Genomic DNA, 15,405 nt, shown 5'->3' on the forward strand with positions numbered 1-15,405 from the left:
TGTGTCTGGGGCCTGGCCTGGGCAAGGCAGGATCTCACAAACAAGAGAGACTTTCCTTTGAAATAGGCCTCCTTCAAAGGCAGAAAGGGGTATAAGAAGAACACCCAAAACTCGTGAAAATTAGATCACTTCTGGAATCAAGAGGAACCTCTGCCAAGGAGAATTGCTGAAGAGCTGAGGAGAAGTGGTGCCCTACCTGTGACTGTGCTTTGTGGAGCAATCCTGCAGTTGCTGCTTCTGTCTTTAAAGGGGACAAAAATTGAACTTTGTTGTACATTCCTGCTCATGAAGAATCTCCAAGGGCTTGAACTGAGATTGCCTCCTGTTGTTGAAGTCTCAGGGCCATCAAAGACTTCCCCTGCCAGCACCTTACTCTCTCCTGAGACTCCTGCCTTGCCAAATGGTGCCCTATCCAGTTCCTGGGCCCTTGAAAGGTGAAGCTAGCAGACAAGGACTGGAAATCCACACACAGACCCCCATACAGGGAAATCTTTGACGCGCCTTCAATGAAACTTCTGATAAACGACGCGCTGCCGGCTTCGCAGTTGAAATCAATGCTCCACCTGCGACCGGAAGATCAACGCAACACTGTTGGAGAAACGACATGCAACACCAGCTAATGAAGCATGATAACGCCGCAATCCCCACACAGTGCAGTTTTGTGACGCCGTGTGACCGGATTTTCAACACAACATCGCTGGGTGTGGAAAAATAACGCAAAGCCTGCCCGGCCCGAGGTGCCTGTCCAGATCGCCGCATTGCTCTCTTGCGGGAGAGGAGAAACAGTGCACGCTGACCCGACTGCAGGAGGAACGACGCATGGTCTCGCTTGTGAGTGAGAAATCGATCCATAGCTGGCCTTTTCCGCCGCACACTCAACGTGTGGTGTTATTATGATGCTACCCAGGTGCTTTTTTATGCTAACAACGTTCTCACTGTTTTCTAAAGGATTTAATACTCTTATTCTTTGAAAATACATAACTTGACTTGTGTATGTTGGAGTTTTGTCGTTTTGGTCTTGTTTTGTTTCGATAAATATTCTCTATTTTACTATATACCTGAGTTGTGTCATTTTGTGGTGTTTTCACTAAATTACTGTGTGTGTTGGTACAAATACTTTACACAGTGCTTCTGAAGTTAAGTTTGCCTGCTCATTCCAAGCTACCAAGGGGTGGAGCAGGGGTTAACTGAGGGTGATACTCCTTTACCCTGACCAGAGTGAGGGTCCTTGCTTGGACAGGGGGTAACCTGACTGCCAACCAAAGACCCCATTTCTAACAAAGGGGAAGACTGATTTGCATATAGCTTGGTCTAACTTAAGGTGTTATGGTATTCAAAATAACAATGGACTGGTATGCTGCCATAGTAATTACCAGTGGATGAGATTAATCCAAGCATTCCATCCATCACTTCTTTGCACGATTCAGTGTTTTATTACTAATAGCATAAAGACAGCGTCTCTCACACACATGCCTACATTACCTATTCTCTTACACATATGTAAAACGCTGTCAAGCACATAATGGTCTTGCACAAAGAAGCACACAGGAACATTATGGAGGTAGTAATGCTAGTACTGGTGATGGTTGCAATTTTCCATATTAGTAGTGTTAGAAGTGGTGCTAGGAGGTGTAGTAGTGTTGGGGTTGATAGTGGTGAAAGTGCTCTTGGTAGTGGTGATGATGCAGGTAGTATATGTGTTATTGGTGGTGATGGTGGTAATAGTGGTCAGGATGCAAATACGTTACTAAAGAAACAGTCTAAACACAAGAATGAAACACTTCCACGAGTAACTGCTTAGACAAAACCTAATAACTGCTTAGACAAAACCTTCAATTACAAGTTTGAAATGTAAAATGTACACAACAACCAAATATAGTCTCACAACCCAAAGGCAAGATCACATTCTCCCAAGTCAATCAAAATTATTCACATTTGCATATGTAAAATGCTGTGTTTCAACCTGCATTCCTTACATTAGCATTCTGATGCTAACTACAGGATGGTAAAGCAGAATGCAAGACCACTGTACTTGTCGGAGATTTTGTCTATTATGAAGAGGCCATGAAACAGTTAAAGAAACAGAGGGAAAGAGAAGATATGCCTGACATTGGTGCCTTGCTCACTGTGCCATAGGATCCAAACTATACCTCACTGATGAGGCCTTAAGAGGCAGAAACCAGTCTAGATTGCCAGTGTTCCCTTTTGAAGGGGGCCTTGCCTGGCCTTTTAAAATAAACTGTTCCTACGAGAAGCAGGGGTGGTACAGATTTGCATAAGGTGGGACTTTGTCTGCAGTGGCACAGTGGGTGAATATCGATGGGTTGGAATGCTACCCTGAGTGACTGCCAGAGGTTAGACTATTTTCAAGCATTACTCTCATCACCTTTTGTGGGATCGAGAGAGTGCGTAGGCACATTGTGCACTAAATATAGTGAAATGTGTTCTAAATTCATGTCATACAGGGTACACACATCCAAAAACAATGACACCCTAAATCCAGACTTAAGTCAAATTGCCTCTGCATCTTCTTTTCATTGAGTTTGCCTCTTGGATAGAAAGAAGAATTACTGTAAAAGGTCTTGCTCGCTTATTACCCATTTTGTTATTGCTCTATCCATTTTCACTATTTGTTTCTGTTTGTAAATTAAATCTTTTACTACCTGCCTTCACATAACGTTATCAATTATGGTGCAACTTTCCTCTATTATTGTACTATCTTGTGATTTAAATGTCTTATTACAACCAATATTTTACTGGGATGTGATTCTGGATCAAATGGGATTTCAATCAAGGAGGGAATTCCTTACTTGCTTGACTACACACACTTTACGTCTGCATGTATAATAAGGATTTGAAATGCAAAGTGTCTCACATTTGCTTGAGTTAGAGCTATTGGCACTGTAAATTCATAACTGGACTTTTCTTGCCACATAAATTGGTTAACCCTGCCTCACAATTTGGTCTTTTCCTGCCACATAATTCCAGTGGCCATACACATAACTGAAGCACTTCCGTTTACCTTCTTCCTCTGTCTTCAGCCAAACATTAAAATGTTGCCATTTAGCATCTTAATTTAAATCTGGCATGCTAATTCCAATAGAATACCACTTTCACCATCCCACCATCAGAGTTGCTGACTGGCTAACACAATTCCCAAAACAAGACAGCCACGGACGAGAGAAATAAATGAGAAGGGTCACCAAAACATATCAAGAGTGTTCGAACAGCCATAGTGTAATAAGGGTGTTATGTTGGACTGAATCATGGTCATAATTGCTATAAGGAGAGATTAAGTAAACAAATACAATTATGATATCATTCCAATAAAAGTCTTTATCAGAAATAAATGTTTGGCATTATACTGTAATGCTCAGAACAGCCCCTAGAGGACACCACAATGAAAATAGCATTTATAAAGAACATGGTCATGTTACCATATATATAACCCCTAGAGGGCATAACCACATGAAAAGAAAATGATGGAAAGTATTGCAGTGTAACCAAATATTTAGCCCTTAGATGGCATAGTGCGTTACACATTTTCCTGGCCATCAGGTCTACTGCAATGATACTACAAACAAGACTCTTAAAATATAAACTACTTTCAGCTGTAAAACAAAACTTCTAGCCATGAGAAATGTTACAAAGACACTGAGTGGAGGGAGGGGTTATTATTTTGGGGTCCCAACTAACCTAGTGTGGGGACCAGAGATGATCTAGGCAGAAAGGGCAAGTTGTGGTGAACGTTTTGAAGGTGGTCCTATTGTCCAGTACAGCAAATATTGTAGTATGTTGACTGTAATGCTCAAAACAGCCCACAGAGAACACCACAATAAAAACATTATTTGTAAGACATAACCATATGAAAATAGAATGGCATAAAGTAACGTAGTGTAACCATATATTTAGCCCCTAGAGGTTGTAGTGCCTTACACATTTTCTGGCCTAGCAGACCTACTGCAATACTAAGGCCCTCAGAACACAAACTACTCCAAGCTGTTAAACAAAAGTTATAGCCATAAGAGAACTTAAAGAGGAACTGAATGGTGGGAGGGGTTATTGTTTTGGGGTCCCCACTAACCTAGTGTGGGGACCCAGAGAGGACCTAAACAGAAAGAGTGTGTCACGTTGAACATTTTGGTGGTGGGCCCATTGTCCTAGGCCACCACAGGGGCAAAAATGTTTTGAAAAAGAATTGTTGCAAAGCATTATAAGGCAACTTTTCCCAAGTTCAGTGAATATTGTCGTATCGGCTCTCCCACTGTGCCGGGAGAGACATAGTGCAGATTTCTGTATTTTTTAGTAAAGAATTTATCAATTATAAGTGTTTTTGGGAAAGCTGTGAAGCATGAAAGGGAGAACCAAAAGAAATGACTCTGATTAGGGAACACTGAACAATGTGACTAGCGCTCCAATGGAGTTTGAGCTGTTGGCACTGTGAGCACTGTGAGCGCCATGGCTACCATGAAGGTGAGAGACAAAAGAATAAAAGAGTTCACCCATATTCAAGTCTATCAGCAATTGTGCAATTATCCAAGTAACAGGGTCAGTCTGCAAGACGGTAATGAAACCACCCGAGGTGTGGCCAAGCATAAAGCAATCACCAATGACATTGCTAGCGCAGGTTTTCATATATTCTGAGTAATGGATTTGTGTAGAAGTTCATATATTCTGAGTAATGGATTTGTGTAGAAAATATAATAACTTAGAAAAATAATGCACGCATTTGAAACTGTGATTACAATGAGTGGCCGCCAATGTTCACAAAGTGTACTTATTAATATTCTAATACTATGAAATGTGGAGTATATGTTTGACTGATGTAGTAAAATGTCATATTAAATTTTATGCATTATGTATTAGCTTTATTAATTGTAGGCCTTAACTTAGCCTACTTGCCAGGCCTCATGTCCGCTTAATAAATGGCTGTCCTAAAGAGTTAAACTGTGATTTTCCATTGTATTGTTTAAATGTACTCATAGATTAGAAGTTTTCTCATGAGAACCAACTGCTAGAAGATGCTGTTCTTGCTAAATGCAACATTATGGGGGTGATTCTAACCCTGGCGGTCGGTGATAAAGCGGCGGCCAACCCGCCAACAGGCCGGCGGTCGAAAAAATGGAATTCTGACCCTGGCGGGAACCGCCAACACAGCCCACCACATTAACACACCGACCGCCGCGGCGGTGCAGACAAACAGCGTGGCGGTCACCGCCAACAGGCAGGCGGCAGACAATGTACCGCCCACAGTATCACAACTCACCAATCCGCCACCTTTTCCGGGGCGGGAGCCCCGCCGATAAAAACACGTCGGAAACAGACTACGAACGGGAAAACGCGCACCAAAACACACTCCACGAGGAAGGAGGACAGCATGGAACCCGAATTAAACATCCTACCTGCTCTCGTCTACCTTCTCATCTACCACGAGTACGAACGCCGGCGCAGACGACAACGGTGAGTACTGCACCTACGACACACGGGAGGGGGGAGGAGTGAAGCTTACGGCACACACATATGCGACCCCCACCCCCCCAAACTATGTACACACTAATGCAGAGCAACAATGCACAGTGACACCACCCAAACCCCCCTGAAAAATGCAAAGACATAATTAAATTGGGACGAAAATGTTATATAAAAAATAGACTCTGATATGGAGCGGTCAACTATGCAAAATATCCATAACAAAATGATACTATATACACTGCCATGGAGAACCGAGGCAATTAGTCCTGTACATCAAAGTTAAATGGAACAGTCCGTGGGCTACAGTGTAGCGACACAAGGGCAAAGCCCACACAGGAGACCTGAGTCCTTTGGAGAGAACACTGCAGGGGCATCTGATGAAAAAACTACAGGCACCTCAGGGGGAAGGGAAGGGGGAGGCACCACAGCCACATGAGTCCACGACGCCAGATCCACGAAGGGGCCACCATGCCCATTGATGTATCCTGGGGAGTGCAAAGCCACAGTCTCTCAAGTCTCTACAGTGGGTGGGTTGCCCACTTTACCATCCTGGGGAGTGCAAAGCCACAGTCTCTCAAGTCTCTACAGTGGGTGGGTTGCCCACTGTACCATCCTGGGGAGTGCAAAGCCACAGTCTCTCAAGTCTCTACAGTGGGTGGGTTGCCCACTGTACCATCCTGGGGAGTGCAAAGCCACAGTCTCTCAAGTCTCTACAGTGGGTGGGTTGCCCACTTTACCATCCTGGGGAGTGCAAAGCCACAGTCTCTCAAGTCTCTACAGTGGGTGGGTTGCCCACTGTACCATCCTGGGGAGTGCAAAGCCACAGTCCATCTGATGGATGACAGTCTCCACTGTTCAAGGAGGAGGCATGGTGGGCACAGTGAACCATAAACAGTGCTTGACAGGAAGGGCCCAGCGGAGCGGTGCTTGAGACGGTGGTGCCCAGCGGAGCGGTGCATGAGACGGCGGTGCCCAGCGGAGCGGTGCTTGAGACGGTGGTGCCCAGCGGAGCGGTGCTTGACAGGAAGGGCCCAGCGGAGCGGTGCTTGACAGGAAGGGCCCAGCGGAGCGGTGCTTGAGATGAAGGGCCCAGCGGAGCGGTGCTTGAGACGGCGGGGCCCAGCGGAGCGGTGCTTGAGACGGCGGGGCCCAGCGGAGCGGTGCTTGAGATGAAGGGCCCAGCGGAGCGGTGCTTGAGACGGCGGGGCCCAGCGGAGCGGTGCTTGAGATGAAGGGCCCAGCGGAGCGGTGCTTGAGATGAAGGGCCCAGCGGAGCGGTGCTTGAGACGGCGGGGCCCAGCGGAGCGGTGCTTGAGATGAAGGGCCCAGCGGAGCGGTGCTTGAGATGAAGGGCCCAGCGGAGCGGTGCTTGAGACGGCGGGGCCCAGCGGAGCGGTGCTTGAGATGAATGGCCCAGCGGAGCGGTGCTTGAGACGGCGGGGCCCAGCGGAGCGGTGCTTGAGACGGCGGGGCCCAGCGGAGCGGTGCTTGAGATGAAGGGCCCAGCGGCTCGGTGCTTGAGATGGCGGGGCCCAGCGGAGCGGTGCTTGAGATGAAGGGCCCAGCGGAGCGGTGCATGAGACGGCGGTGCCCAGCGGAGCGGTGCTTGAGACGGCGGTTCCCAGCGGAGCGGTGCTTGACAGGAAGGGCCCAGCGGAGCGGTGCTTGAGATGAAGGGCCCAGCGGAGCGGTGCTTGAGACGGCGGGGCCCAGCGGAGCGGTGCTTGAGATGAAGGGCCCAGCGGAGCGGTGCTTGAGACGGCGAGGCCCAGCGGAGCGGTGCTTGAGATGAAGGGCCCAGCGGGGCGGTGCTTGAGATGAAGGGCCCAGCGGAGCGGTGCTTGAGACGGCGGGGCCCAGCGGAGCGGTGCTTGAGATGAAGGGCCCAGCGGAGCGGTGCTTGAGATGAAGGGCCCAGCGGAGCGGTGCTTGAGACGGCGGAGCCCAGCGGAGCTGTGCTTGAGATGAAGGGCCCAGCGGAGCGGTGCTTGAGACGGTGGGGCCCTGTGGAGCGGTGCTTGAGACGGCGGGGCCCAGCGGAGCGGTGCTTGAGATGAAGGGCCCAGCGGAGCGGTGCTTGAGACGGCGGGGCCCAGCGGAGCGGTGCTTGAGATGAAGGGCCCAGCGGAGCGGTGCTTGAGACGGCGGGGCCTAGCGGAGCGGTGCTTGAGATGAAGGGCCCAGCGGAGCGGTGCTTGAGATGAAGGGCCCAGCGGAGCGGTGCTTGAGACGGCGGGGCCCAGCGGAGCGGTGCTTGAGATGAAGGGCCCAGCGGAGCGGTGCTTGAGATGAAGGGCCCAGCGGAGCGGTGCTTGAGACGGCGGGGCCCAGCGGAGCGGTGCTTGAGATGAAGGGCCCAGCGGAGCGGTGCTTGAGACGGCGAGGCCCAGCGGAGCGGTGCTTGAGATGAAGGGCCCAGCGGGGCGGTGCTTGAGATGAAGGGCCCAGCGGAGCGGTGCTTGAGACGGCGGGGCCCAGCGGAGCGGTGCTTGAGATGAAGGGCCCAGCGGAGCGGTGCTTGAGACGGCGGGGCCCAGCGGAGCTGTGCTTGAGATGAAGGGCCCAGCGGAGCGGTGCTTGAGACGGTGGGGCCCTGCGGAGCGGTGCTTGAGACGGCGGGGCCCAGCGGAGCGGTGCTTGAGATGAAGGGCCCAGCGGAGCGGTGCTTGAGATGGCGGGGCCCAGCGGAGCGGTGCTTGAGATGAAGGGCCCAGCGGAGCGGTGCTTGAGACGGCGGGGCCCAGCGGAGCGATGCTTGAGATGAAGGGCCCAGCGGAGCGGTGCTTGAGATGAAGGGCCCAGCGGAGCGGTGCTTGAGACGGCGGGGCCCAGCGGAGCGGTGCTTGAGATGAAGGGCCCAGCGGAGCGGTGCTTGAGATGGCTGGGCCCAGCGGAGCGGTGCTTGAGACGGCGGGGCCCAGCGGAGCGGTGCTTGAGATGAAGGGCCCAGCGGAGCGGTGCTTGAGATGAAGGGCCCAGCGGAGCGGTGCTTGAGACGGCGGGGCCCAACGGAGCGGTGCTTGAGATGAAGGGCCCAGCGGAGCGGTGCTTGAGACGGCGGGGCCCAGCGAAGCGGTGTTTGAGATGAAGGGCCCAGCGGAGCGGTGCTTGAGACGGCGGGGCCCAGCGGAGCGGTGCTTGAGATGAAGGGCCCAGCGGAGCGGTGCTTGAGACGGCGGGCCCAGCGGAGCGGTGCTTGAGATGAAGGGCACAGCGGAGCGGTGCTTGAGATGAAGGGCCCAGCGGAGCGGTGCTTGAGACGGCGGGGCCCAGCGGAGCGGTGCTTGAGATGAAGGGCCCAGCGGAGCGGTGCTTGAGATGAAGGGCCCAGCGGAGCGGTGCTTGAGACGGCGGGGCCCAGCGGAGCGGTGCTTGAGATGAAGGGCCCAGCGGAGCGGTGCTTGAGACAGCGGGGCCCAGCGGAGCGGTGCTTGAGATGAAGGGCCCAGCGGAGCGGTGCTTGAGACGGCGGGGCCCAGCGGAGCGGTGCTTGAGATGAAGGGCCCAGCGGAGCGGTGCTTGAGATGAAGGGCCCAGCGGAGCGGTGCTTGAGACGGCGGGGCCCAGCGGAGCGGTGCTTGAGATGAAGGGCCCAGCGGAGCGGTGCTTGAGATGAAGGGCCCTGTTCAGCGGTGCTCTTCTGCACGGTGGGCCCTGTTCAGCGGTGCCTATCTTCAAGCGGGGCCCAGCGGAGCGGTCCTCTTCTGCACGGCGGGCCCTGTTCAGCGGTGCTCTTCTGCACGGCGGGCCCTGTTCAGCGGTGCTCTTCTGCACGGCGCGCCCTGTTCAGCGGTGCTCTTCTGCACGGCGGGCCCTGTTCAGCGGTGCCTATCTTCACGGCGGGCCCTTTTCAGCGGTGCTCTTCTGCACGGCGGGCCCTGTTCAGCGGTGCTCTTCTGCACGGCGGGCCCTGTTCAGCGGTGCTCTTCTGCACGGCGGGCCCTGTTCAGCGGTGCTCTTCTGCACGGCGGGCCCTGTTCAGCGGTGCACATCCAGTAGGTCAAGGGAGCCAGACCTGGCCTGGACTCCCTGCTCAGTCGCCCTCCGACCGTGATGTTTGTGGACCCTTCGGGGACGGAGTCCTGGGCCCTTTGGTGTCCTCCTTTCCAGCTGGGATGTGGCATGTGGGGCCCACCTGCTCCGCGCTCCTGCTGCCTGACTTCTCCGCCCTGCTGCCCTTACGCTCCTTAGATGGGGCTCTCGGGCCCTTGCCTCCCCTAGATGTTGTGGCTGGTGAAGTGGGCGAACTTTGCTCCTTGGGGGCAGCCGTGTCAGTCCTCGCACGGCGGCCCTTGTGTTTCCTGGTCCTCTTGCCGGGGGGGGGGCTGGATGTGTCCTTGCTGCTGATTGAGGTGTCACTGCTGGCAAAGGGTGGACTCCAGAACCCATGCACAACAGTGACACCCGAAGCTGGGCTGGTGGTGGCTGTGGTGCTCTTGGGACTCTTTGTAGATGGAGGGGGTAGGTCATCGGAGGGAAAGAGGTCAAGATTAGCCAGGAAAAGTTTTTTAGGGCCAAGGTAAAGGGTAGGAGAAGTGGTGATGGGAGTGGAGGAAGAGGATGTGGTTGTAGGAGAGTCAGGTGTGCTGTCATTGGGTGAAGGTGCTGGTGCTGTAGGCTGTCGTGAGGTGGATGTCTGTTGGGTGGGTGGCTGCCTGCGTTTGTGTGTCTTGGAAGAGGGGGTGACAGACACAGTGGGAGAGGACACAGGGGACGTGTAAATGGCAGTGGGGGTGGTGACTGCACGCGTGCGGACTGTACAGGAGGGTGTGGTGGTGATGGAAGCACTGGCTGATGTTGGTGTGCATGCAGGTGTGAGTGTAGACGTCACAGGGAGGGAGGAGGGAGACGAGGAGGAGGGGGACACAGGGGTGGCAGTGACTGTTGGAATGTCTGCATCTGGGTGTTGCTTGGGTGAGTGTTTGTGGGATATGTGGTGCTTGTGTCTGGATGAGCTGCCCTTGGGTGTTGAGGTGTGTGCAGGCTGGTCAGATGGTGTGGATGGGATAGGCTGAGGAACAGGAGACAGAGACAGGCTGGAGGCAGTCAGAAGAGGGAGGCTGGAAACAGGGACAATGGCTGCCGTCAGTGCTGAGGCCAGAGCAGTGAACGATCGTTGATGGGCAGCCTGACCCGAATGAATGCCCTCCAGGTAGGCATTGCTCCGATGCACCTCCCTTTCTACCCCCTGGATGGCATTCAAAAGGGTAGTCTGCCCAACAATGAGCGTCCTCACAAGGTCAATGAGCTCCGCACTGAGGGCAGCAGGGGTGACAGGGGCAGGGGCTGAGGTGCCTGGGGCGAAGGAGACGCCCGCCTTCCTGGGCGAGCGGGCACGGAGCGTAGGCTGAGGGGCTGCAGGGAGGGCGGGGCTGGTGCACTGGGTGGCGGCTGTACCTGTAGAGGCGGGGGGCCCGGATGTTGCCGCCCCCGCTAGGGAGGACCCATCCGAGGACGTGTCTGTGTCGCTGCTCTCACCACCGGTCCCCGTTGTGGTGCTCCCCTTGCCCTCCGGATCACTGGTGCCCTCGGTGTCTGTTCCTGGGCCCACCGGGGCCTTGTGACTTGCAGCTCCCTCGTGCTCCGATGCCAAATCTCCTCCGCCTCATGATGCTAATGCACACATGCACAAGAAGATGAAGAAGAAGGGTGGGGGGAGAAAAAAGAAGACCAGGTTGAGTGCATGCAATGTCAACACCGTTGGCGGAGAGGACAGACACAGGAGCCTCATGCACTAAGCCGCGCATTCGGGGTACACTACTCAGTACTTCTGACTAAGACAACAGGTCAAGAGACGACAAACGCGCACATGTGTGAGGCTGGACCATCAATAGCTGTACTTGTCACCCTACAGAGGTGGGGGCCGGGAGCACAGGGCCATGCCTAAGGGAGAGGACTACACTACAGAAAGCGCCCTGGCCTAATGTCACCCACAACCCTCCTCCCCCACCCAGACGCCTCCACTGCGCAGAAAGATAGCAAAATGTGCTGATACTCACCCTCTTGTGTCTGCTGTGATGCTCTCAAGCGCCCATCCAAATCAGGGTAGGCCACCGCCAGGATCCGGGACATCAGGGGGGTCAGGGTACGACTGGCACCCCTCCTAGGTTGGGAGGCCATCCCCAGCAGTGACTCGGCCGTCTTCCTGGTTCCGCGGCGGATGTCCTCCCACCAATTGCAGCAGTGGGTGCCCCGTCTGACGTGGACCCCCAGGGCCCGGAGTTCCTTGGCGATGGCACGCCAAATCTCGACTTTCTGATGGGCGCTGACCTATGTGACATGTACAGGGTGGGAAGGAAACATTCATCAACTTACTGCATGTTAGATGTGATTGGCCCCCCCTCCCCAACCTTGCCATATGGCACATGCTCCCATCTGTCGTGCGTTGCACTCCTCATTCGCCCCCCACCCCACCAACTTACATCCACCCCACTCCACACAGGCATCGCCCATTCCATGTGCACCCGGTGTACTTACCTGTTGGTCTGGAGGAACGTAGAGTAACGCATACTGGGGGAGGACCCCATCCACGAGCTTCTCCAACTCTTCAGACTTGAAGGCAGGGGCCCTTTCCCCAGTCGCAGCAGCCATTGTCACTTCCAGACCGAGGTCACAGCAGCACTTGCAGTATAGGTCCTCTCCTGTGGATGATCAGGTCTCGAGTGATTAGGCAGATAGAAAATGGCGGTCACGCCCGCGGCGGTGCGTACCGCGGCGGTGCGTACCGCGACCGCCGGCGCACCTCGTCATTGGCTCCTGAAACCCATAGGCTTCAATGTTAACCAATGCGGCTCCGTGTAGCAGTCTTCGACCGCCTACCGCCACGGTGTGCTCCGCCAGCGCATTTACCTCACATCCCATTGTCCCACTTCACAGGTCAGGCAGCCGCCATTTCAAGGGCCCACATGGCATAATTTCTACTGCGACACACAGGCCTAGGCCTTGCATTGCCACACATACACGCCTTTCAAAACATAGATAACCGTGTGCTATGCAAGCTGTGGTGAACGTACCAGTGATTAGCTTGACTCTGTGCTCCATGTTGTCCTTCCTAGGCACCGTCCGCTGGGACTTGCGAGGAGAAGGATGAATCCTCGCATGTACCGACCGCTGGTGGACCTGTCGACAATGGAAGAACGCCACATCATACTACGATACCGACTTGACCGTGCCACTATCCATGAACTGTGTGCCCAGCTGGAGCCAGCCCTGATGTCCCCCATCCGCCAACCCACAGGAATTCCCCCTCTGGTGCAGGTTCTGTCAGTCCTCCATTTTCTTGCAAGTGGCTCATTCCAGACAACAGTGGCCATGTCATCTGGAATGTCTCAGCCTATGTTTTCAAAAGTTTTGTCTAGAGTGTTGTCTGCCCTGACGAAACACATGCGGAGTTACATTATATTCCCTGAGGAGGTTGATTTGGCCACTGTGAAGGGTGATTTTTATGCCCTTGGACATATTCCCAACATCATTGGTGCCATTGATGGGACCCATGTAGCCTTAGTACCCCCAAAAGACGATGAGCAGGTGTACAGAAACAGGAAAAGTTACCATTCTATGAACGTCCAGGTGGTCTGTTTGGCTGACCAGTACATCTCCCATGTGAATGCCATGTTCCCTGGTTCAGTGCATGACGCGTATGTGATGCGTAATAGCAGCATCCCTTATGTGATGGAACAGCTACAGAGACAACGTGTGTGGCTAATAGGTGACTCTGGTTACCCCAACCTGCCTTGGCTATTGACCCCAGTGAGGAATCCCCGGACCAGGGCTGAGGAACGGTACAATGAGGCCCATGGGCGAACTAGGAGGATCATAGAAAGGACCTTTGGCCTCCTGAAGGCCAGGTTTAGGTGCCTGCATATGACAGGGGGATCCCTGATGTACTCACCAAAAAAGGTGTGCCAGATCATCGTGGCCTGCTGTATGCTTCACAATCTGGCATTGCGACGTCAGGTGCCTTTCCTGCAGGAGGATGGTCCAGATGGTGGTGTTGAAGCAGCTGTGGAGCCTGCGGAGAGTGAAGAGGAGGAAGACTCAGAGGACGACACAGACAACAGGGACAGAGTTATCCAACAGTATTTTCAGTAGCACACAGGTAAGAATCACCCACGCCATTTTACTTTTCCTGAAAGCCTCCTGCTTCTCAACTTTGTCTATGACCCCCCAGTTCTTTTAAACTGATGTTTGATTTTCCCTTCCCTTCTCAGTGCTGTATGACCCACTGCGTGACTTCTGCTTGGTTAGCCCATGGACTAATGCTTATTGATCTCGGTATGTGTTCAGCACAAAGTTAACAGAACATAATTGATCGGTAATGTGTTATACATTTGTAAATAATACAGCCTGACTCCTGTTTGATTTCAGTGCATTGAGTGATTTATTTTTTGTGCTAGATAATGGTACATGATATAAACACGGTGATGGGTGGGGGTGGAGTAATGGCCATGGCAGAGTCCAGTTCTCAGTCTCACAGGTGCATTGTCCATATGCCTGTGGAAGGATGGAGCAGGGGCAGTTCAAGGTTGGACAGGGTGGCAATGTGGGACAGTGGGATGACTTCAGGGGGTATCTCATGCTGGCGGGGGTCTTGACATCCTACTCTGTCGATTTTTTTGATCTCAGGCTCCTCTTGCGGGGTGGTTGTTCTTCAGCAGGAGGTGGGGTTCTGGTGGCCTGTCGTTGTGGTGGGGCCTCCTGTCCACTAGCGCCGGCGGAGGTGGTAGGCTGTTGCTGGTCCAGGCTAGTGACAGGGGCCCTGTGTGGTGCCACATGGTCCCGCAACGTGTCTTCTATCCGGTTGAGGGCCTGGACTATGCTCCCCATAGCGGTAGAGATGTTGGTGAGTTGATTGGTGAACCCCATGTAGCGTTCCTCCTGCTGTGCCTGGATCTCCTGGAACCTGGCCAGTACCGTCGCCATCGTCTCTTGGGAGTGGTGGTAGGCTGCCATGATGGTGGTGAGGGCCTCTTGGAGAGTGGGTTCCCTGGGCCTCTCCTCCCCCCCCCTGTCGCACAGCAGCCCTCCGAGTTGCCCTGTTTCCCCCGGCCTCTGTCCCCTGGACGGTGTGCCCACTACCACTGCCCCCAGGTCCCTGTTGTTGTTGGGGTGGTGGGTTAGCCTGGCTGCCCTGTAGTGGCAGACACACCGCTGATTGACCTGTCCTAGAGACAGAGGCATGGGCCCGCTGGGTGGGAGCTGTGCTGTTGGTCCCAGAGGGGGTTGGGTCTGCTGTGTGTGGGGAACCGACTGTCCAGAGGTCCCCGATGGTCCGGGCTGGTCATCAGGTTCCAGGTCGACAGAGCTGCTGTCATCACTGGGGGCCTCTTCCGGGGGGGGGGATGGACATTTCTGGACCCTCCTGGCCGGTGTGTTGGCGTTCGGGTCCTGCATGGGGTAAGAGAGTATGGTTATTGTTTCTGTGTGTGCTATTGCGTGCCATTTATGGGTGCCCTTGTCCCCCAGTGCTGTCATTCCCTTGGGGGAGGTGTTGTGGGGGTGTTTTGGGGGGGGGGGTATGTGCAGTGGTCATGCTTAGGTGATGGGTGTCCATAGTTTGTGGTGGCATGCAGGGGTTGGTGTTGGGTGGGTTGTGCTGGAGAGACATTCTCAGGGAGGATGTGTGATGGGGGTTGGGGGTGAGGGTGGTGGTGGGGGTTAGCATGCTGGGGGGGGTGAAGTAGTTGAGATTGTACTTACCAGAGTCCATTCCTCCATGTACTCCAGCGAGGCCATCAGGATGCAGGATGTTTAGTACCTCTTGCTCCCATGCTGTGAATTCGGGTGGAGTGGGTGGGGGTCCCCCGCCAGTCTTCTGCAATGCGATGTTGTGTCGCGAGACCATCGAGCGCACCTTTCCCCTTAAGTCGTTCCAGCGTTTGCGGATGTCGTCTCGATTTCTGGGATGCTGTCCCACCACGTTGACCCTGTCCA

This window comes from Pleurodeles waltl, chromosome 10, assembly GCF_031143425.1.
Source record: "Pleurodeles waltl isolate 20211129_DDA chromosome 10, aPleWal1.hap1.20221129, whole genome shotgun sequence".
Lineage (NCBI taxonomy): Eukaryota > Metazoa > Chordata > Amphibia > Caudata > Salamandridae > Pleurodeles > Pleurodeles waltl.